Below are 23,132 nucleotides of genomic sequence, written 5' to 3' on the forward strand. Positions count from 1 at the left end.
TTTCATAGTGGAATGCATGCACTGGGCTAAAGGGGGGGGGGGAATTATACATATCTAACACTGAATATCTATATATCCTTTTGCATATCTGCTTTAATTAGACAAACTATTCAGCTTTAATCGGGCCGCCAACACAAATATGTTTCAAAGTTTGGTTTGAAATGCAACTCCAGTTGCATTTCTACAGCTGTGGATCAAGAATATTACAGTTAACCACAACTAGATGTGAAAAGAAACATTTTAGAAATAAAAATGGAAAACTGGACTAAAGGGAGGCAAACTAACTGTGCACTTCAACTATACATTAAAAAAAAAGAAAAATATACAACAAATCTTGTTCCTTTTAGACGCTGCTGGGTCAAGCCACAAATTTGTACTAAATACTTTTCTCATTTGCAACACACATCATACCAGGAGTGACAGACGCAGAGCTCAGGCTGCTGTTAGAGCACCAGGGGTATATCTGCTGGGGTTTGTGTACAGCCGACCTTTGCTTCGTAGTTACTGACCCCTCGGCTGTTACCGCAGCAACCTATCCCAATGGGCTAGTGATGACCACACACAAATCTGATCTGATCACTTGCAAATAGCAGTCTGCACGATCTGTCTCTACAGATGTGATTGGAGAAACAAATTTGATTTCCCCGCAGCCTGAACAAAGCCTCCAAGCTTTCTTTCTGGTCGTCATTCCTCAAACTGCTGCTGCTTTTCCGTCTAAGCAGAGGTTAATTGCAATTAATTGCCTTCACCTGGCAGCCCAGGTGTAATCAGCGCTCCATTGAGTAGCCAGAATGAAACCCAGCAGGGCTCTAAAGCAGAACCATACCCATCATTAACACTGTGTTGATGGAAATTGTGCAGTAGAAAGAAAAATAATCTCTTTTTTTTGTAATTGCCTTTACTGTAACTAAGAGAAACCTGCTAATTATCAGCCTAAAAGGGCCCAGACCTGCAGGAAACAGGAAACAAGCATGCCCTTCCCTCAGTCAGTCACTGACTGTTAAATCAGACCGAGAGACTGGCGAGGCTCGCACCCAACCGCAGTAGGCATATCGCTTCCTGTATTGAATGTGACTGAGAAAAGACGATCCAGTGGTGGTAAAAAGTAAAAAAGAGGGTAGCAAAAAAGCATTTTGCCTAGTGTGGGTTTAACACCGCTATTGTGCCGTGGCTGTGGGGCGAATGCAGACACACATCATGCTCCCGTACCTTGTCATCCTTAGCTGTGGAGGCTGATACAGGTAAAGTGCAGTAATCAATTTGCTCCACTGGCAGGAGTGCTCCTTTAGAATACTAATCAGGTTTCTTCCCTCCCCTCTTCCCTCATTCTAGCCATTCCTCCACTGCTGCCCCCTCTGCCTTTCTCCTTTCTCGTTCACCTTTCTCATGACTTGACACCCCCAACCCCCCTGGTGCCCCAGACCTGACCAAATGCTAAAGGAGGGCGGGCTGTCTTCTGCACAGATAACTGCTGCCACTAATCAAGACTACGTGCACCGGGGCGTGGGATTAAAAGAGCTTGCACAGCTTGACTCAGGCACTGAATGGTGCTGGTGCGTGCACGTACACTTGCACAAGATCAAAAATTTAAAGAAAAAAAAAACGAAGCCAGCAGTGCAGCAGTGTCTTGTCCTAGAAACACACATGCACACAGGAGCCTCAGACGAGCAAACAACACAACAAGGTCAACTTAAAAGCTGATGTTAGGTGAACATTCTCGGGCTATAAAAGAACACACACAAGAAGATTAGATCTAATTTGCTCCGCCAGTCAAAACGGGACTCAGTGGCGAGCCACCCATCTCTATCTCTCAGAACACATGTCACGCAGGGAGCCGCAGTGTTGTGCGCATCTAAAGCGAAAGAGGAACAAACTCGACTGCGAATTGACAGGGCCTTAATTCCAGTTCGTTTTTCATTTGGGGAGATGGCTTACAACAAGAGGGGAGGGGAGGGGTCTCTACACCATATCAAACACATGCTGGAGTTGCCTGGAGGCTGTAACAAAGCATCCTCAGTGTTGTGCTACACACACACACACACACACACACACAGAAGTATATTATGTATATATATATATGTAGGTTTGTGGGTGGGTGGGTGTGTGTTTCAGAAAAAGAGGAGACAACGCCACCCTATGCATCAGCAGGGAGATTTCATTATGTACATAACGAGTGCCATTAATCGCTCTTAACAAGAGGACACAACCTCACCTTGGCAGTCTCACATGCACAGCAGGAAGGTGGGGGTGGGGGAGATGAAAATATCTATAGCACGCACCGAAATTAAAATTCACCACACTCAAGGACCCGCCGCCTCCTTTTGACCGACCACATCGCGGCCCGAGGGTGCGTGGAGGCAAGCCAGCAGTCATATAGGAGCTGCTCGCCTGATAGACGCATAAAAACACATAAAAAAAAGAACTTAAAAAGAAGAGAAGAAGTGTTAGGAAAATGTCGCAGTGGCAGTTGCCAGCAGGGGCTCGTGCCCTTGACATACTGACACGGGTGGAGGAGGGAGGGTGTCATGTGACACTCCTGTCATTCACCTGATCTCCCGCCTGCCCTCCTGGCCACCTGGCAAATGCACCCACCCCCGCCCCTTTGTGCCGATATATCACCCACCTTCGTGCGACCTCATCCTCCCTGACCTGGCACGGGTACGCCCCACCCTCCCCCTCCCCCACTACAGCACCCATGCCCACTGCCACCACCTCTGCCTCTCTGCAGTACCCTGTCAGCCCCATCGCCAGCTCTCAGTGCTCCCCCCCTCTCCCCTTCCCTCCCTTCCCCATCACCACCACTACCCCACCCCCGCGGCTGTGCAGCAAGGTCAGGTGGGTCACCGTGTCCTCATCTGTAATCCGCTGCCATTCGTCAGCAGCCCCGGCCCAAGCTGGAGGAGAGAGAGAGAGAGAGAGAGAGGAGGCTCTCCGACGAGGGGAGAATGCCCAATTAAGCAGCTGTCACACACACACACAGCTCAACACAGCAGAGCAGGAGAGAGAGCCCGAGAGGGAGGGAGGCTGCAGAATCAGCCTACTGTCCACAGACACAGGGGTGTGGTGGGGGAGTGTACATGAATCCTTTCAGCTGTGAGTGTCTGTGTATTGTTTGGGTGTGCGTGTGTGTGTGTGTGTGTGTGTGTAGCAGTTGGACGAGGTCAACTTCAGTTTAGACATATAGGACTGCTGTCTGAAGTATGTCAGTGGCGATGGGGGGGGGATGCAGACTTTAGAAGAGATGCTAGAAAATTTTAGGGCAAGTAGTCTTAAAATGACAAAAGTGCTGAAAACGCTCTTGAGTACTGCTTTTATGTGTAACCACAAAATTAATGAGATGATCGGGGAGAAGGGGTTAGATGCTCCTTGGGAAATTAAAAAAAATTACCCCCCAAGAGATAATCATTGCCTAATGGCTGTAAAAAAAATAAATATCCAAAGGCCGGTCGACACTAACCCCACAGTGGACTGCAGGTTTGAGCAGGTAGAGTTACACTGAAATTCTTTACAGTCACAGACTAGCAGCAGATATCAAATGGGTGACAAATATCCCATAATTGGATCATTCATCACCAGCAAACGCGTCTGTTTTGAGTAATGGGAAAACTAATCAGCAAAAATGATACAGAGACGACTCCACGCCAGGCAGCAGGAAGATTTATGCCAGAGCGATTCCAGACTCAAGCCTGTACCTATTGATTGTTTAGTCTAAATGCTTTTTCGTTTAATCAAAAGAAAGAGTCAAAATGGTACTATGCCAGCTGGGTGATGAACAGGTGTGATCGAGCCTCGGGTCTAGGGCACAGAGGGATTCTTAGTTGGTGAGAGGAGGCTCTTTCCGTACTTGTGTCTTCCTTAGTAATACCTTAAAATGTCAAAGTTCAGCAGGGTTCAGTAGAGCTTCAAATCCAGCTTTGAGTGGTTAGAAAGGATTGCGTCACAAGTGTGAGGGACACTTATCCAGTAAATCCTGTCTGAGTAGAGAGTACAGGTCACGGGGACTTAAGCTAGATGTCATACAATGCTGTGAAGTATTCCTGATTTCTTATTTTCTTGCATATTTCTCACATTTTAATGATTCAGATCATCAAGCTAACCTTAATATTAAACAAAGATAAGCTGAGTTGGTAAAAACAGAAAAAAAACAACGACTTTCTAGTTTTTAATTGATACATTTTATTTATTAAGGGAAAAGGCCTATCCAAACTGACTTGAACCAAACTGGGGGATATGGACTTTTTTTTACCAGAGGCCACTTGATTACGATTAGAGTCCATGAGTTATTACAAGTTCAGCCTGAAGCGCTTCAAACATCAAGGCTAGCATGCTTTAACATTAATAGCCCTACATGGATATCACAGAGCGGGAAAACAGTATTGCTACAACTACAACATCACTGAGTTTTGCATCGTGGTTTCAGAGCTATTCCAACCCTGCTAAGTACAACTGGACACTGTGTAGCTGCGGGAGAAGCTACATTAGCTGCAGACTACTCGTAAATTAGGATTTGGAGTTGTATGTTTTTCATGACTTTTGCTTCTAAATAATCAGAAGCAATTAAGTAACCATTCTAAAGAAGCAAAACAAATCTGCTATGTGGTATTAAAAGTTACTTTCCGCTGCTCCCTTGTGACAAAGGATCTACATGTTTGATGTGAGTTTTACGCTGGATGCCTTTCCCGACGCAACCCCAAAAGATATTTGTGTGACAGAAATAGTTTTACAACGTAACACACACCGACTCCAGATCTCCTTACATTCTGCATTTTGTAATAATGAAAAAGATTTGTTTGCCTGAATCATTCCAAAAACAACACAGTGGTACCAAATGAGACTAAAAAGTCTACTATTAATGTCACTGCAAAATCTCTATGAAGCCCAGCAGACTCACTACAAGTCCTCGTAGGTATACTTTAGTCATTTCTGTCAGGCCGTATCACTGCACAGCTCCACCCATCTCTGTGATTGTTATTATAATGACTCAGTGTTTTGTCGGCCAGTTCTTCCTGCGTTCTTCCAGCACTGAAAGTACCTAAAGTGCTCCCAAAGTCTAAAGATTGTAATCTGTGATGTCATATTGATGCATAGCCTGAAGCAGCTCCATTAGCGGCCCGGGAGACTGACTTTGTGGACTCATACAATGTCTGCCTGTACTTTTACATCTACAAGGAAATTTAGATGATAGTGGGGCTATTAGTTCTGTTCCAGAAAACATAGCCTTATCTCCGTCCAAAAACCATTCTCCATTACATTCACCTTGTACTTCTTTTCCAATAGTTGTATATTGGTGTAAAATGATACATGAGGAGGCGATAGATGGGCTAGCTCAGGAGCACAATATACTCTCTTGAAGCTAAATTGCATAGAATAATACGCTAAATGGATTCTGTTCACCATGTGAGTCTTTAACGAGTGAAATCCTCCCCACATTTTCCTGTCACATGGAGGTCAGAGGTCAGCTACGTAATAGGGCCCCAGGACAAATCAGCGTAGCATCGTGCCAAAAACAAGGACTTGAACCCAGATCCTCAGGCTTAAGTCAACCACGAGCCTGCCGCCCTAAGTGCAATCCTGATATGTACAGCTGTGTGCTGTTGTAGGACAAGGCCATATTCTCACGCAGCGTAATTGGCGCCGCAAACTGATACCTGATTGACCAGCAAACACATGATGACAGTGTAAACAAGCAGCACACGAGATGGTGAGCCTGTAGATACTAAAAAAACCCCCCCCCCCCCCCCCACACACACACACACTATTAATGACCGAGTTTAATATTGCAAACAGAAACCTAGGATCTGCCTAGGATAGAGCTGTCAGGATAACTGTAACTGTGTCATTTTAAAATCAAAGACTGATATTGTGGCAGTAATGCAGATATGATAATGTAGCTGCTCTTTTTGTATGTTTTTACAGTGAAGATCCCCTCCACCTGCATGTACATGGATTTTGACTTTAATTAATTTGCCATGAAAGGTAACACAGAACACAGAGTTATAGAGGAATGACAGCATTACTGCAAATTTTCGATATCATGCAATAATATCAAGAGATATTGAGACGATATTGTGCATTTTTCGACTATGGTAATGTGGACGTGAAGCAAAAAACAAACAGATAATAAATAAATGCCATAAGGTAGATTATGTTAAATCACGAGAGGTGCAAAAATGCAACTTCTGATGGTATTTTTTTTTTAAGAGCAAATGTTGGCTGGAAGCATCAGTTAGCATGAATTAGCTAAGAACTGTTGCACCACAGTATGTGAAGAAGTCATTTCTAAATTTAATAAAATTTCATATCCAAGTGCATAATGGACACTGGACACGTAGATGATTACATGTCTTCAGCAGACCACTATTTACTGGTAATATTTAAGGAGTAATATAGCTTCCAGCTACATTAAACATAAACAAGAGAGAGCTACACTTTTCCTGTATCACGTTATACAGTCACACACACACACGCTAACAGTTTCATGTCATTTGTGTTATGATAACATTCCCATTGAAAGAAGCCGAATCAGCCACCATTAATTTTTCTGACACCTCTGTCTCTGACACCATAGAGCCAAACCGTCACGGCCTGTTGTCACATTTTCCCTTCACCCGACTGCACCTATATTTCAAACTCGTGACACTCAAAACTCCAAACACTGATGCTGAAAGGTGCACTTTAGGAACCTATCTGAAGGATAGCGTCGTTTTTTTGACATTAAACTGCTGAGTAATTATTGCAGATGCTTAGCTGCAGCTGGAAAACAGTTTAATACGGAATAAGAGCAACAGTTAAAAGCATGACACTCCTGGATGTGCCACCGCAACTCTACTTCCCATCTGAAACCACCTGCCGGTGCACTGTACTTAGCCCGAACGGCAGCGTGCGCTCTTTGCAGGTTAGATTCACAAATGCTAGGACTACCTTTCAGCTCAAACTCAGAACTGAAGGGCACTTGCCATTGGTTCCCTGTCCCTTTAAGTAACTTTGAGACCCCTTTTCTCTTCTCTACCTCCCTCCCCTGAGGTTTATCACAGTGACTCTTCTCTCTTCCATCTTCTCCTCTCTCTCCCCCTCCTCTCTTTCACACACACACACAAACCCTGCCTGTATGTGTGGCTGGCAACTACAAAGCAGTTAGCCAAGCATCTCTTGGCTCTGTGCAGAGAGAATAAGACACTCTCATTACTGCCCTTAAAAAGCTCTTGCCCTCACAAAATCCACTGTAGACCCAGACACCAGCACAGAAAGTCACAGGAAAGACTGAAAAGAGTTAATAAAGGCTACTTTTTCACCCCTCTTACAACTCAAGTCACATGCGACTGTGTGTGCTTGTCTGTGGAGGATGGTTTTTGCACCCGCCCCCCCCGCCTTCCAGCCCCCTTTCCTGTTCCTCTTTAATGTCACAGGGCTGGCTCATATGACCTTGAGCAGCAGCGTTGGCATGGCAAGAGCGAGAGCTGCCTCGCCTGCGGGCGCCCTTGAACTGGATCTGCAAGACAAAAAAAAAAAAAAAAAAAACGGGGGGAGAAAAAAACCCTTCATGCGGCCTGATAGACATCTCAGCCCTCCTCCTCCTCCTGCCCCCCAACCCCCTCCCCTGCACCTATCCTCCCCCTTTCTCCTCAGCTCTTTTATTCAATCTACGCCACTCCTTATCTGTTCCCCCTGGTGGGAAGAGATTTATCAGGATGCTGTATCTTTAACCTCTCTATCAGACGGAGATAGAAACAGAATTTCAAAATGTCTGACCGGCCCTGCGCAGATTTATTTTTAAACCTCCTCCTCCTCCATGCACAAGCCCCGTGCCATTTCAGGAAAGGGGTTTGGAGAAGGGTGTGTGTGTGTCTGTGTGGGTGAAGGGTTGCTTTATGGAATACACCTGTGTGATGAGACTGCCATCCACTCCAGGGGTGTTGTTTACGCATATGGAAATCCCAGACCGTTTCCCTCCTGGCTCTGCTCTGAGCCTTTAGCACACACGGTGACCCATAGCTTCAAAACAAATATCCCAGCCTCTGTTTCGGGAACAAGTGCCAGCTTAATGACCAATCAAGGATCTCGGCCTCGAGAAAGGGGGCGGTGAATCAGAACCAGTGTTTTGACAGGTTGATGATGATCTGCTGTGTCCCAGTGAGGACCTCTGATTCTCTAAAGTAAACACCACAGTCCACAGTCCAAAGTCTGACTCTGCGCTGTCCAAATCTTGCTATTGCCCGAGAGCACAAAGAAGATTTATTTATTTTTTTGTAAATCAGCAGTAAACACTGGGACACCCTCCCTGCGACTGACACGCGGGCCACCAAGGTTCAAGTGATCCTGTAAATATTTGCATCGCCCCGTTACTGGCAGTATGTTCAATACTGAGCTGGAAATTCATAAAAGGACATTTCTCTTGAATGTAACACTAATACGCTGCAGAACAGTGTGTGCACAGAGGACAGGCCCTCCTTCTAGCCCTCCTACTGGTTCTCTTCATGCCTGACCTTTCAAAACTGTAATATTATCACATGTCATATGCAGGCCTGCTGGAAACCATCTGCTAAAGGCAATGCGGTGGCTCCCTATCACCAAAAAGAAAAAGAAAAAAAGGAAACACCGGCTAGATTGGCCGAGCACTGGTTCCGACTGGTTTACTGCTCAGCGTGTCTCACCTTCACACACACAAACACACACATAGAAAAACAGACGGGGCCACGCACACACGCCCTCAGAGGCTGTCGTTGAGCGACATGAGCCACGAGCGCTCTCCTCGATTACTGTTAGGGGCTTTCGCGCAGAGACACGAAGTTCTGGGGCTAAGAATAACATTAGGCAGGTCTGCTTCCCGGCAGCGGCAGAAAGAGCTCGGGAGCCACGGAGGGGAGCTGCATGTGCGGACTAACACGGAGTCTTTCCTGCTAATCCAATCCCCCGCCATGTTTAGCCCCACCTCGGGATATTATGTTATGTTTGTTAGTGGGACACCTCTGCTAATAAGGCTGTTTTTACAGAGAGCGAAACCAATAAGATTAACATGAGCCAGGACTGATACAGGCAAAGAAAACAGATTTTTTTTCATATCAGGGAGATGGATGTGCTGAAATATTAAAAGGCCCACTATAGATTCCCCCTGCACCCCTCCCTCCCCCCTAACTCCAGAAGAGCCAAAAAAACAGACTCGTTTGTGGAGGCACCACAGTGTCCTGAGAGATTCATTACAGGCAGATTTGTTCCACATAGTGAAATATGAGTGAGCTCTACTGCCTGAAAATTGCATTGCTCCATAAGCAGGCCCCGACGCCAAAATGAAACCCCGATTTTCGGTCCTAAAGGTCTTAGCTCAGTATGACAACCGCGGCAATTATTTGCGAGGAGGAGATCAAGCCCAGTGTTTATCCCGCTTTGTCTGTCTGAGGCACAGCGGGAAGACACAAAGGCTATGAAATAACAAGCAACGCGTAGGATCGATATCAAAAACACATGGTTACTGCGGCTAGTCCCTTTCTCTGCCACACTGGGTCCTTTTGCCAAGAATCAGCACGAGCAAAATTGATCGAACCCTAATTCAAGCGTCTTAAAAATTAACCTGTAGTTGGGGGAAATTGCAGCCATGCTTTACAACCATGTCAGTCCAGCTGAACAAGCATGTGCGCTGCTCCTCTAAACCACAGTTGAACTTGGTACAGTAAATAACCTGACCCAAATAAAGTCAAGAAAATCCTGGAGAAGGCAGGCTATATTTAGCAAACAGCAGCCCGTATGTCAGAGAAACAGAACCAATAAAGAGCCTTTGCTTAAAAGCATGTGTGGCTCGGGCTTTGAGCCTGACAGGTCTGACTGCAGAAATCAAACGCTATTACTGGAGACTGAGAGGGGAAGAGAGGAACTTATAGGAGGTGGCAGTACTTTAGAGACTCGTGCACTACTGTAAGACTTATACTATATGCGCGAGTGTGTGTGTGTTTTTTTTGAAGTGTGGGTCTGGGGAGTGAGGAGAGACCTCAGCGCTCAGCTTGGGGCGTATAATCTATGGTTCATTTGCAGCTTTTCTCCCCGGTATGACAAGCCGTTTACAAGACATAGCCTCTGCTGCTGACCCAGTTCTGAGTGGCTGCGTCTCGCGACAAGGCCCTGCCTCCCCATCAGGCCCTGCTCCTCGTCTAACTGACGATAACACCACCACCCTCTGCCTTCGTGAACTGTGGGAAAAAAAATAGGTCGCCCTGACCCACTTTTCTTCTTTCTTTTTTTCTTCTCCTTTCTCTCCCCTCCCCTAACGTCGTGCGAGGAGTTCTGCAGAGCATGATCGAGGGAGACAGTGAAAGGGTGAGGGCGAGAGATAGAGAGAGAGAGAGAGAGAGAGAGAGGGAAACAAAGGAATAAAAGAAGTTAAAAAGACAGGCTCAGACTTCTCTCTGATCTTTCCCCACATTCTGGCGGCCTTTGGATTACAGCCGACCCTTATCAGCTGGCCTGCTGCATGTTTGGCAAAAAACCCTCCCACGCCTTGAAACAACAACTGCTCCTGAGGTTAAATACATCTACAGGCCTCTACCATTCCCCCTTCCCACTTCTACCTCTCCTCTTCCAGGTGGCCATTATCTCCCCTCTTACTCAGAATACTAAATAGGAACCCTTTGCCTTATTTAAACGCAGACGCACACGAGCTACTTTGCAGTCATTTGACACCCATGAAAGGATGACCTGTCATACAGCCTAAAAAAATTTTTTCCCGGAGTGGTGGGTGGCTTTACTAGAAGGCTAGCTGAAGCCAGGAGCTGCCTTAATGCCTGGTAGCATGACACTAGTGCTCTCTGAATGTCTTCGCCACGGTTAGCCCAGCTCATGACATGTCTGAGATCACATGCATGGTCCTCTCATGCAATCCTCAGTAAGCTGCACCCGCAGTATATGATCATGACTCTCTCTCTCTCTCTGAGGTTAGTCAAGAACAGCTGAGAGTTTCATTCATTTAGAAACGTTTGTTGTGGGACTCGCTGCGTCTTCAGTGTTGGATTCCTGCTTGAAGCCACAGTGAAATATCTCGCCAAAGCACACGGTTTTTTGCTGCTGATTTAAGTATGAATGTATCTGTCAAAAATAAATAAATAAATCACCAATCATTAGTCACTACTTGCTGTAGCTTAGCAACCTTTTAGCTTAGCTTCTCCTCGAGACCTATACTTGTAGGAGGCAACCTGACAATTACCTTTAAAAACCTTTAAAGCGACTTACTGAACAGTTCAGCTTGAATGATAGTGTTCCACTTCGTTTTTATTGCTGCAGCAAGCCACTTGTTACCTTGCATAATACACATTAGGCCTTTTAAAACCACAGGATGACTTGCAGAGCATTTGGTTACACAAATCTCTTACAAGTAGACTGTCGAATAGCTCTCCTGACATTAGCGTGCCTTATGCTGGCACCCCGGCGTCACAGTGTGCCCAAGCTAGAATATTAGTCCCGCCAGATGCTAGTGACGACATGTGTTTTGCGTGTACTCATTTGCATCAGCCACAGTTTGACACTTTTAAAAACCAGAGGAGGGTTGACCTGCCACTAAACTCTCACCAGCTTGGTGCTAAGCCCCTGCGTGCTAATGGTGACCTAGTGCACACAGACATGTTGGTGCCTCAGAGACAAGCCATGAAGAACGCTGCTCCACTTTCCCATGCTGCCAGACATGCTGCAAAAGCAGCAGAGCTGTGCTGTATCCCTCTAAGTGCACCAAATATGACCAGAGAGCAAATGGCTGTTGGAAAAAAAAGGAGAAAAAAAGCAGAATAGGGTGTCAGGTCTCTTTATTCAACGGGGGTTGGTGGAGGTTCTAGCTAAGTGGGTGGATGTAGGTCAAGCCCTGCCTCTTCGTGAGGTCAACGCTGAATGGAAGGGGAAGGTGGCTTAGACAGAAAGAGGCCCTGGATAAACCACATTCGTCTGGCTCTTGTGCCAGCGCTGGCCCTAGACGTGTAAACAAAGTTACACAAGCACACAGCTCCTCAGTGATAACGCTAGGTGTGTGTGTGTGCGAGTGTGAAAAAAAAAACATCACACACGTTACAAAAGCTCGACTGTTGCTTTAACAGTCCAAACGCTCCCTGTTTAATGGCACATAAGTTGGTGACACTTGTTTTATTCTACATAACACAGTTATAGGTGAAGAACACCTCCAACTGGTTGACGCTGTAAACAATCAACCAAATTATACAAGCTACAGGTTCATCTTGTGTGTGTACACGAGCTAAAAGCGTGTCAGGCGGGTGGCGGCTGATGTCTGATTTTAAAATGTCACATCCTGGCGGGTGATCACCTTAATTTAAGTTGCTCCTAACAAGCGAACTCCCTGCACTTAATCAAGAAAGCTTCTGAGCAGTTGGGACTGCAGGGGAGGCCCACTGGGTGGTGGGGGCTGGGGGTTATCTGTGATTAAAAAATACAAACAAGTGCTGATTTTCACTTTTTATCCAAATTTTTAAAAAGTATTATTCATGCGCTAAAGTTAACTTTAAAAGAAGAAATGATGCATCTCAAAATACAGAGGACACGCAGATGGTGACTGACGTTTACAATCATAATTTGGCCAATAGCCAACATCAATACCAAAATATACGCCATTTTTTTCTATTAATTTTGATGTTTTCATTTTATCTACTCTTCCTTCATTTCAAAATCTTGATTTCAAAATTACTGGCCAAAACTGCCAACAGATAAATATCAGCATTATCTCATTTGCTGATGTGCAGATATTAGTCGACATATTGGCTGTTGCTGCAGTAGACTGTTTGGCCCTTATAAAGGTGGAAGACCCTGATGCAGGTACAAAGAAAAATGGTTCTGACAACAAATATTTACTTATAGTAGAGATTACAACACCATGTATGAAAATTAAACCTATTCATAGTTTTTGGTTGTTTTGGATAAACATTCTCACTTTTCTTCCAGTGGCATAAACTATTTTCCGATGGATATTATCTGGTCCACTTAAAGGGGACTAACTTGGCTAATTTCCAAATTCAAAGTTTTATTTGTGGACTTCACTTGAGTAGATTTGCATGATTTACAGTTTAAAATAATCCTTATTTCTTGGCCTCGGTGCAGCCACTCAGTTCATCTCTTTCATCTGCTGTCTCAGCAAGCCGCTTCAGCTCTTTTTACGATCAGGCACACTTTAGGTGAACTTTCTTCTGATTGGCTGCCCCTCGTAAACCATATTGTGACATCAAACAGAGCCAAGAGTAGAAAAAAAGGTTTGAAAGAGAACAATTAGAGCAGTGTGAATCCCAAACCTTTGGCTCACAGGGATCACATATGCCATGAAACCATGTTTAATATGAACACCCACCACTGTGACAGTAAAAAAACAGAACTATATGCAGCCATAAAGGAGCTAATGAACACAGTCTTGTATAACTCCCAACTCCCTCCTGGATCAGTTAGAATACGGTATGCCACAGTCTGCTTTCTAATAATGAGTGAGATGAGAGGCACAAACACATGAGAATGAGCTCCACAGAGAAGAAGGAGGAAGAGTACGTTCCTGTCATGAAAACAAGACAGGAAAATTAGTCGTTGGCTCTTCGTAAAGCTGCCACAGATCCCAGGTGCCACTGAAGCCGCATTCACGCTCCTATCGTGGATAGACAGGTAAACAAATAATCATATAAAGGTAGATTCATTATTTTTGCATTTTGATGCTAAATGTAGGACTCATTTAACTGATGCGACACGATATTTCATTTTCTCTGAAAGAACCAAGTTGCTCCTGATATCAAAGCATCCTGGAATTTAAGGAATAAATAAAAGAGTCCCAGTGTCTTTCACCACACACACAACACTGAAGCATCATAACAGGTCCCAATTAGCCTCAAACGAGCTGAGAAACAGTGGCCCTCGTTGACTGTCCAGTTCTCCCAGCGTAATATCAAGACAAGTTTCTGGGGGGGGGGGACTCCATGTCATTTGCCTAAGGTTTATTAAAGCAGCTTTAACAAAGTGGGCTGGGATCCCTATTTACACAGCCATATGGTAAACGTATCCAGGGGCCAGATATGTTAACATTTGAGCATAAAAATACTCTGAAGCAGAGACAGGAGCTTGCTCTAAAGTGAGACAGTGAGCCAGCGTGGTTTAAAACAGCGGGGCAGCTGTGGGGAGTGAGGGAAGGCAACTGCAATAACACACATCCTAGCAGCCAGCTCGCTCTGGACATGAATCACTCTGGACATGAAACGACCTTTCCCTGACATATGCTGGTATCAGTGATTGAGAATCGAGTAGATGACTAAACCTGCTCCTTTCGTCAGCACAGTCAGAGTGGAAACTTGTAGCAGCCATTCTCAAATTCAGATAAAGGCTCGCTGCAGCCGCACTACTGGGTCTGACACAACCTCGACCCTGTTTGACCTTGGGAGCGATTACCAAACTGAACGACGGCCCCCGCGGCGACACACATGCCTGTAGCGAGCGTCTCCGCCCCCTCATCCTGGTAGACATACAAGGTTGGGAGAGAGGACAGGGGGTGAGGCTGGGTGAAGGGTGTCACATGATTGGATCTCCTTCTGGAGAGTTACTTAAAGAGCCTCCTCAGCAATCAGGTCAAGGTCACGTTCTAGCCCTAATGCCAAAGGAAAAGAGAGAAGTCTGTGAATGTGCGTACGTGTGTGTGCGTGCGAGTGTGTGTGTGTTATGGAAGAGTGCATAAATAGAGAGGGGAGGAGGAATGACTACATGTTCAGCAGTCCTGGGTCCTTGACAACTCGAAAACACAAGTTATAATTCTATTAGCTGTATTAATCTTCCTGCTTAGTGGACACTTTTATTCAAAGTCACTTACACGATTATCACTCTTGCACATCTCTTCCCATTTCTACTGCTGGATATTTACTGGAGGAATCCAGGTTAATTACCTTTGCTCAAGGGCAGAGGGTGAGCAGTGTATGAGCCAGCAATCTTCTGGTCACCAGTCCATTTTCCCTAAGTAATAGGTCATATGGCTGCCTCAAGTCATCAGCCCAGTGCTTTCCATCTCCTCTCAAATGGCCTCTCTACCACTGGAAGCCTTCTAACACAGTTATGAGAAAGCTGTACTGCTGAATCCCAGTCTTTCGGTCTGTTTACCCGGCTGTAGTGAGGACTACAGTGAATAACGTCACCTCGCTAATGGATTTACAAGTGGGCTGAAGGTTCACAAAAGGACGGCATGTTTCAGAAATTCGAGAGACAACTGTGAGTGAAGGAGGGATGCTGGGGTTATGCCAAATGTCCCCAGTCCTTCCTTTGCAGCATGGGCATGCATTCGTTTCTCATTTAGCTGTGTACCTCCTATTTAGCCACGTTCTGTTAAAAAGATATTTATTGAAAGTGCAATGAATCATTTCTCTTTGCTGACAATTTTTAAATGGACCGAAGGGAATCTGTAATGTCCAAGCCATTAGAAGGCTGCTCTCCACGAAGCTCTAATGGAATATTATCTTGGATGAATGACAAATATCTACCTTGGAATTGCATGCAAGACACTGAGTGTTTCAAGGGAAATTTTTTGACATTCCTCTATTTAAAAAAGAAAAAAAAAGGATAATGTGCTGCAGATCTATCTGAACTCGCACAGCTCGACTCTCCATGGCCACCCGCACAGGTCTCTTGTTGCTCAGCAACAATTCAGCTCATCACTAGCAGCCAAAAAGTTACACAATTACAGTTCAAGCCAAACGAGGGTTAGAGGTGTGCAGTGCGTAACATTATTAAGCGAGATATAGCCATCTTTCATAAGGTGTGGGTCTGAGTGAATGAGGAAGCGGGGAAACCCCAGGTGATGCATTTTCCTCCTGCAGGAACCAAGCAACGTGGAAGTGTGTGAATGCTCGCTGGGTGACAACGCCGCCCTGCAGGACGAGGTGTCGTTGGGCTGACGGCATCCAGCCGTTGCACCCGGGTACAACAAACGTTTAACAAAGTCTCAAACTGGTCTTGAAACAGAAGCTCATAGCTTATAGTATATATATGTATGCCCTCTCCTCCACCACCACCACTCACCCCCCGCCCCACCCCTCCACTGTGCTGCGCTATATATCCATCATTCATTCATAAATTCTAAAAACTCCTCTTTAGTTAATTGCCTGGGAAAATTTAATTTCAAACGAAAGCTTTTAAAAGAGAAAGATATAATTAAGTTGCAGGGATCTCTCTGCCTGCCCCCCCACCCCCCCGTCCAGGGGTGCCAAGGGGACGTGTGCTGTGAGCTGTGGAGCTCTGCACCGCACTGCTCCGTGTCAGGGAAGTCATGCACCCATGTTTAAAGCAGAACGTTACGTAAAGCCTCCCCCTCTGCACAGGCTTACTGCACCAGACGCTGTGTCCTTGCCTGGGCTGCTCAAGGTTCCCAAAAGGACAGGCTGCTAAGAAGTTAGGAAGGACAGGGCCCTGTGATAGCCTGCAAAAAAAAAAGAGAGGGTAGGCGGGAGGGTGGGTTGCTGCTTGTGACAGCCTTGGACTTTGAATTCAGCGCCAGACAGGCTCATGCATCAATCCCTCAACTTACAAAGACAAGGCACTAACCTTGACGAGGCCAGGGACTCTTCAGGAATGAGTGGCATTTTCACTTAGCCCCAGCTTCTCCCCTGTAGTCCTGCCACATAACCTGCTTAAAATAAGACACAGTTGAAGAACAGTTGACCTCAGTCACTGGACTCTGTGACCCATCGTTCTACTCCTCAACCCTCAGGTTTCTTCCACCGCCCCGGGCGGGGGGGGGGCTTCGCTACAACACATGGGGAGGTCGCATAAATAGCATTTAGTGCACAAGGTGCAGCAGCCCATCCTGATGCCTGTCAGAAAGTGTTTTGTTTGAGTCACGGCACACTCGAGTGAATCCACGTCTGCTGTGATGCTCGGGATTATCACAGACTTAATTACAACCGTTCCTCCAACTGTTGCAGCTAAACAATTCTAACAAAAACTACAAACATGCAGACAAGCATCTACTGGCATTATGCTGTTTATGCCACTGCAGGACAACACGACAGACATCCTCCATCACGTGCGCGCAAACAGGCTGGGCATGCCTGCCGTCTATGAGCATCTGTCCTCGTTCCCTTTTGCAGCCTGCCCACTCTGACACGCCTGTGACACTGGCCTGCCTGTGGCGAAGCACTTTCCCCCCCTCGTCTGACTGCAGCAGCATCCTGGCTGCACACTCACCACAAGAGTAGAGAAAACCTCCCTACTGCACCTCCACAGCCCCCGGGGTGGCAGCTCTGCTATAGGTGCAAGAGAGGCAAAGAGAGCCAGAGATGGGGGGAGAGAGCAGAGGGAGGGGGAAGTCAGTTCCACTCCGCTCCGCCGCTGTGACCGCACCAGCCCGGCCAGGAAAAGAGTCAGCTTCTCTCACATCACCCAGGAGGTCTGCTGCTCCACGCTACATCTCCTCGGTCTTTACTTAACGTACCAGAGGAGCGGTACAGTGGAGACTTGATGTTACCACACTACAGGCTAGCTTGATGCCGTTTCCCTCCTCCGCTTCATTGATCTGCACACTGGGCCTTGGCGGCGGTTGTTTTCGAAAGGGGCCGATGCTTCATGTGGGTAATTTATTTGACCCGTGGTATCTTGCTCTTTCAGCCTTCCGTCCCCGTTTAGCGAGTAATTTCAGCAAAGTCTAAATAATTCACGGCAACTGCAATCAGCAGCGATCAATTGGGGGAGATAATTGAAGGGCCTGTCATTGCAGCCAAGGCCAAGGTGAGGTGTGAAGAGGGGCGGAGAGTTGGAGGTGAAGGCGAAAGTCAAAAGGGAGGAGGAGACGGTGGTGGGTGCAGGGGGGGGCGCGAATCATTCAACAGCTGAGTTCTGGCTAGTATAGCTTTCAGGGATTGCAGAGAAGGAGTCCATCTTTCTTCCTCACATTTCCTCATTCCAGCCTGCATCCAGGAGCGTTTAGCAGTTACTGCTTTGTCATCAAAATAAGTCTCATTGACTTTGGCTGCCTTCTGCTCGTGACAGAAGCACCGGCAGAAGCGCTGTCTCTGAATGAGACACAGCACCTCGCTATGACTGAGAGCAGAAATCTTTTAAGTGGGAAGACACCACAACTGCCCCCACGGTGATGTCATTTCCAAAAGCAACAGCAAACTTCTGTACTTCCACATCACTTTCTGACTGTGTAGGCATTCTAGGGGGAGAAAATTCAGAGAAAACGCACTGAAAATACACCCCGATCAGTAAACGGTACACATGCATCTTTATGTGTGCTTATCTGCGTGCACCATTTCTGCTTGGTTTAGAATAGCGGTGTTCCAGTAGTAATTTGAATGTCTATTTTAATTCAGCACTGTTGGCTTCCATCAGTCTGCATTTTTGCTTTAGTCACTCAAGCCCTGATATTTTAGCCTAGTGCTCACCATCATTTTCAAGAAATTTGCTTATGTAAAAGCCACTGACAGACGATCGGTACTAGGGAGGCACTAACAGATCAGCTGAATATCGGCCGATAAGATATCAGCACATAAGTCTGCATTTACTGATATCAGTTTGAGCATTTAATTTTGGGGGGTTTTCAGGCTGTAGTTACTCAGATTTTGAATTTAGTATGAAAAATAATCACATTATAAGACAGGAAGAAAAAGGGGAGAAGGAGAAATGTCATTACAGATTACAGGTTGGAGGGGTTTGGCGTGTGGGTAAGGTTGGTGCATTCCTCTAAAAAATGGTAAACATAACAAAATAGGAGTGAAACAGTATAAATATGGAGGATCAGGCAAACCTTTATTTGTGACACAGGCACTGGGCAAGAATTTGTATGGAAGAGGGGACAGAAGATTACCAGTACTTAATAGTAAATCAGAGAGAAGTGATCATTTCAGTTTGTTGATTGAACACAACACTGACTTCTGTCTTGTTAATTAGAGATAAATGTTTCATTCTGACTGTGAAATTTACAGCACAACTGTCACGGTGTAAATCTTTTTCCTGTTACAGCAGCACTTCTGACCATTGTTATTAGAAGAGTGTCTGCTGAACAAACAAACGATAAATGGAACAATAAAATGATTTGGTTTAATGCACGCCCCGCACTGGCATTATGGAGCCCAAACAATTAGAGAAATGAGTTTGTGGCCCAAAGGTGTCTGGTTTCGAATCCTCAGTGGGCTGACAAGAGCGCGGGCCTGTAAGTAGATGAGAAATGCACTTCTGCTCCTCACATCTACTGTCAAAGTGCCCTTGAACAATGTTCGGTGGCCAACAACACAAGTGCTGGGCATCTCCCAGGTCTATAATAAATCAAAAACTCTGCAGTAAATGCATGACACTTGTTCTGGTAGATTGCACATTAGTTTTTCTTTTTTTTTTCTTGCTGCCGAGTATCTCAGCAATCAAAAAGCGGGACGCCACTCTCAATTTCTGTCCGCCCTGTGCTCGTGCTGTGGTCTATGACAGATTTACAAACACTAAGGGTTTGAGCTGGCACAGTGGCAGTAGTTAGAGAAGCTGTTAGTAGAGGTAAGTGGCTGGGCAAGTACTCTGTGGAGTCATTGTGTGAAAAAAAAATACATTTTTTACAGCGATTTCTCCTTTACATAATTCAAAGTCACAAAGTAGCAACAAGCAGGTGGATTCTGAAATTACTCTGTGTTTTCCACAATGTGCAAAAGAGATGTGCAGAACACACCTGCAAGAGCACACACACACACACACACACACACACACACACACACACACACACACACACACACACACACACACACACACATAAACACTCATGTCAAAACTTGCCACTTTCATACAGCAGCGGCGGCGGCGGCAGTGTTTTGATGGCAGATAAGATTCTGCAGTAATGAAAGGCAGCCAGTGGACAAGAGAGGAGAGAGTTCAGAGTCCAGTCTTGTGACTGTTGAGCAGCCTCGGCATCATTTGCATTTGGCCATTTGAATGTCCTCTGGTTCTGTTGCAGGCTACTGCACATCACTCAACAGCAGCTCCCGGGACAATAGCAGATGGCAGAGTCAAATCAAGCCCCGTCCAACACAGAGGATCCTATGAATTGCAGCACGCAGGCCAGACCATTCAAACACTCATAAAGCACAACTTAAAAAGTTGGGCTACAAACGTGGAGGTTTTACGTTATCTGTGGCAACAGAGGACAAGCCGAACTACCTTGAACATCTTGTGTAAGTTCAGGTCAAATAATTAAGCAGCTTAAATGTTCAACAAAAGAGAGGCTAAGAGGCAGACCCCCAGACACAGGCAGTATTTAGAAGGCTTTAAAAAAGTTTGACTCTTCTCTGCGTTACTTTAGATTGGTAGCCTAAGTAGTTATGTGGAAGGCAGGAAATTAACTGAACCCTTTTTAAAAAGCCTCATATTCCAACATCCAAACAGGTTATTTCAGAAGCTGAACTGCAGCTTGTACTCTGCCCTCTTTCCGGTAAGTCTCAGAAAACTTCAGCCCCTGACCTTTTGCCTCCACACGGATCCAAAGTCCAATGAAGCAATAAGATATTTGTGAAAAAAAGGAACACCTACGTAAAGGCCACTCAGAAACTCTCGCCGAGAAAACATCCAAGCCTTTGAGATCTATCAAAACACATCTGACATGACGGCCGGGTGATGTGACAGGCTGCAACAGACCAACTTGAAATGATGGGTGTTTTAGTCTGCAGACTAGACTAATCTCTCTATCAGAGGACCCTGGGGAGGGTAGAGACATTCAGACATTTTCAGAGGTGGGGTAGGTAACAAACAAAAAAAAAAGAGTATTAATGGGAATCACCAACTAAGCCACACATCAAGTGCACACCTTTTTGAGTGCATTAAAAAAAGCATTACCTTGATCCTGACTGTGTAATAAAGTTGTTGTAGCAACACTGCTTTGCAACATTTTTAACAACCTTCGCCTACACTGTGTTTACTGTACATGCTCAGGGGTTAGTGTCACTGTCCCTGCTTTCCCCTGAGTGCTACTGCAGTGACACATGCAAAGTCTTGCTCAATGAATATTCAACCCAAACTCATTTTTACACCCAGTGGGCCCAGGTGGCTTTTAGCACCTTGAAACAATCACATATGAGTCAACGTATAAGACCCTTTACGCTCGGAGGGCCATTAAAAACCCCTTAAGACTTGCCAACTGTAATCTACACACCGGTGCAACTGTGAAGCGTTTCCCTTTGGTGGTGCTAAAACTACAAGATGGGGGGCTGTGCAGTGTTTTGACCCGACGTGATGAACTACATTAACTGTACTAACGTTACATTACAGCTGCCGCGCTCCAAGCAGAAGACGGTGCGCACTGTTATTAAATTAAGCCAACGGGTGACATTAGTCATTCGGTGTTCGTACTGCCAAGCAGCCTGACAGCCCAGAATACACTGTGAAAATTAGCAGGAGGGTTTCAAGAGATTCAGAGGCGGTGTGTGCGTGTATGGGGAGAAACATTTATAGAGAAATGCCTCTATCGTGGGCCTAATTTGAGTCACTGATCCGAAGGATACGGGCACTGGCTGCCGTCACTGAGCGGCTGTGCGGGTAAATGGAAAGCCACACGGGCAGGTTTATTCCCCGCTTCTTTATGCAGCGATTTCAGCGACACATCCATAAGCGCCCCTGGCCGCCGTGCGACACACAAACAGCGTTACCGATCCCCGACACAAACGCACACATACACACACAGAAAAAAAAGCGCACGATCTAACCACTGCCCGACATACGCGCACCCGTGTACGTTTCCACCCGCAGCAGTATAAGAATAACATTGTCCAGACGTAACAGTGCGCTCGCTTACAGATCCCCTTACCTGCGTTCGTCCACCCCACAGAGGCGCATCGTTATCATTCGACAGGAGGAGGCAAATCCAATGAAAACGGTCGCGACACTTTTGGCAGGAAGCAGAAATGGCGAGGCAGGCTTCGAGGGAGGAAAAAATCAAGTCCGAAATAATTTCTAAAAAGCCTCCTTTTGATTTGATTTGATTTTTTAATTCTACAAATGAATGCTGCGCCTGTGAGCGAGCCGAGGTGTGGAGCGCGTAGTCTGTGGAAATTGTTTATTCTCGGAGTCCCCTCGCTGTGGAGAAGTGAGCGCAGACAGCTACACTCCTCCTCCTCCGCCTGCCGCTGACACCACCCTTAAAGGAACAAGCCTTCACCGCTGCCCACATACTCCCTCTGCCAACATGGAAGCACTTTTTAACATTAGATGTACAGCAAATGGTCTTAACGCTGTTTTTTCCCCCATTTTAAACTAAGTAATATACACCGCTTACGGTTTGTCTCACACCAAGGGACATACAATGGAAATGCTTAATTAGCAGATTATTATTTAATCATTTCAATTATTAAGAATAAGCTGAGTTAAAATAACCTACCAAGGAGGGGATCTTTTTGGTTACGTCTCATTCTGTCTCACTTTAAAAAGGACTGTTCAAAAAGTTATGAATAAATGCTGATAAAACTTTGTAGGTGTGTGGAGTGGGGTCATGGTAATAATCCAAAATTTCCACCAACATCCACAAAGGTCTTCGAGGTCAAGTTAACGATTTGTTGGTTGAAAACTGAAAAAAAAAGTCTTATAACTTAGAAACTATGATTCTTACAAGTGTGGTGTGTATTAACATGTAAAGATTTAAAATATCTTATATGTCATATCATATCTCATTTGACCTCTGACCTCTCTGGGTCAATAGATTGATCTGAAAAGTACTAATAATTGTATTCAGACCTATTAAAAACTACATTTCTTACTGTCAGCGTTTGTATTGACCACACATAGGCAAAAAGGCAATGATATATGGAGATTCTACATATCACGTTAAGTTGGACCTCTGACCTCTTCTTCAACGTCAAACAAGGTCAGACTTTCATAAAATATCTGTTTTCTTTAAAACCTACTGCCCATGTTTGTCTGTCAACAACTAAGAAATTATACCGGTATATGGAGATTGTCAATATCACATTATAGCTTGCATCCAAAGTGTGTTCTATCTTTAAAGAAAGAACTGTCAAGAGAAGGAGAATGAGCTGCCTGGTGAGTTAGATACATACTGTACTATAATGTTATATAATAATCAATACCTGTTATCCATTACCTACTGCTACATAATGCTTACATACAAAATACAGCACTTTTCTCTTAAAAGTAAATACTGCCCACAGAGTGAGTGA

General features: G+C 45.4%; 1 protein-coding gene across 1 annotated transcript in view; it reads right to left on the reverse strand.

Moving 5' to 3' along the window:
• nrip1b (nuclear receptor interacting protein 1b) overlaps positions 1 to 22,085 on the reverse strand; it is a 36,658-nt gene extending 14,573 nt beyond the window's left edge. Inside the window, exon 1 of the mRNA XM_005935973.3 lies at positions 21,767 to 22,085. The gene's annotated coding sequence lies outside the window, so the exon portion shown is untranslated. The remainder of the gene's footprint in view (positions 1 to 21,766) is intronic.
• Positions 22,086 to 23,132: the final 1,047 nt, after the last annotated feature.

The sequence above is a fragment of the Haplochromis burtoni genome, unplaced genomic scaffold (assembly GCF_018398535.1).
Source record: "Haplochromis burtoni strain Fernald_Lab_line unplaced genomic scaffold, NCSU_Asbu1 Contig_24, whole genome shotgun sequence".
Taxonomy (NCBI): Eukaryota; Metazoa; Chordata; class Actinopteri; order Cichliformes; family Cichlidae; genus Haplochromis; species Haplochromis burtoni.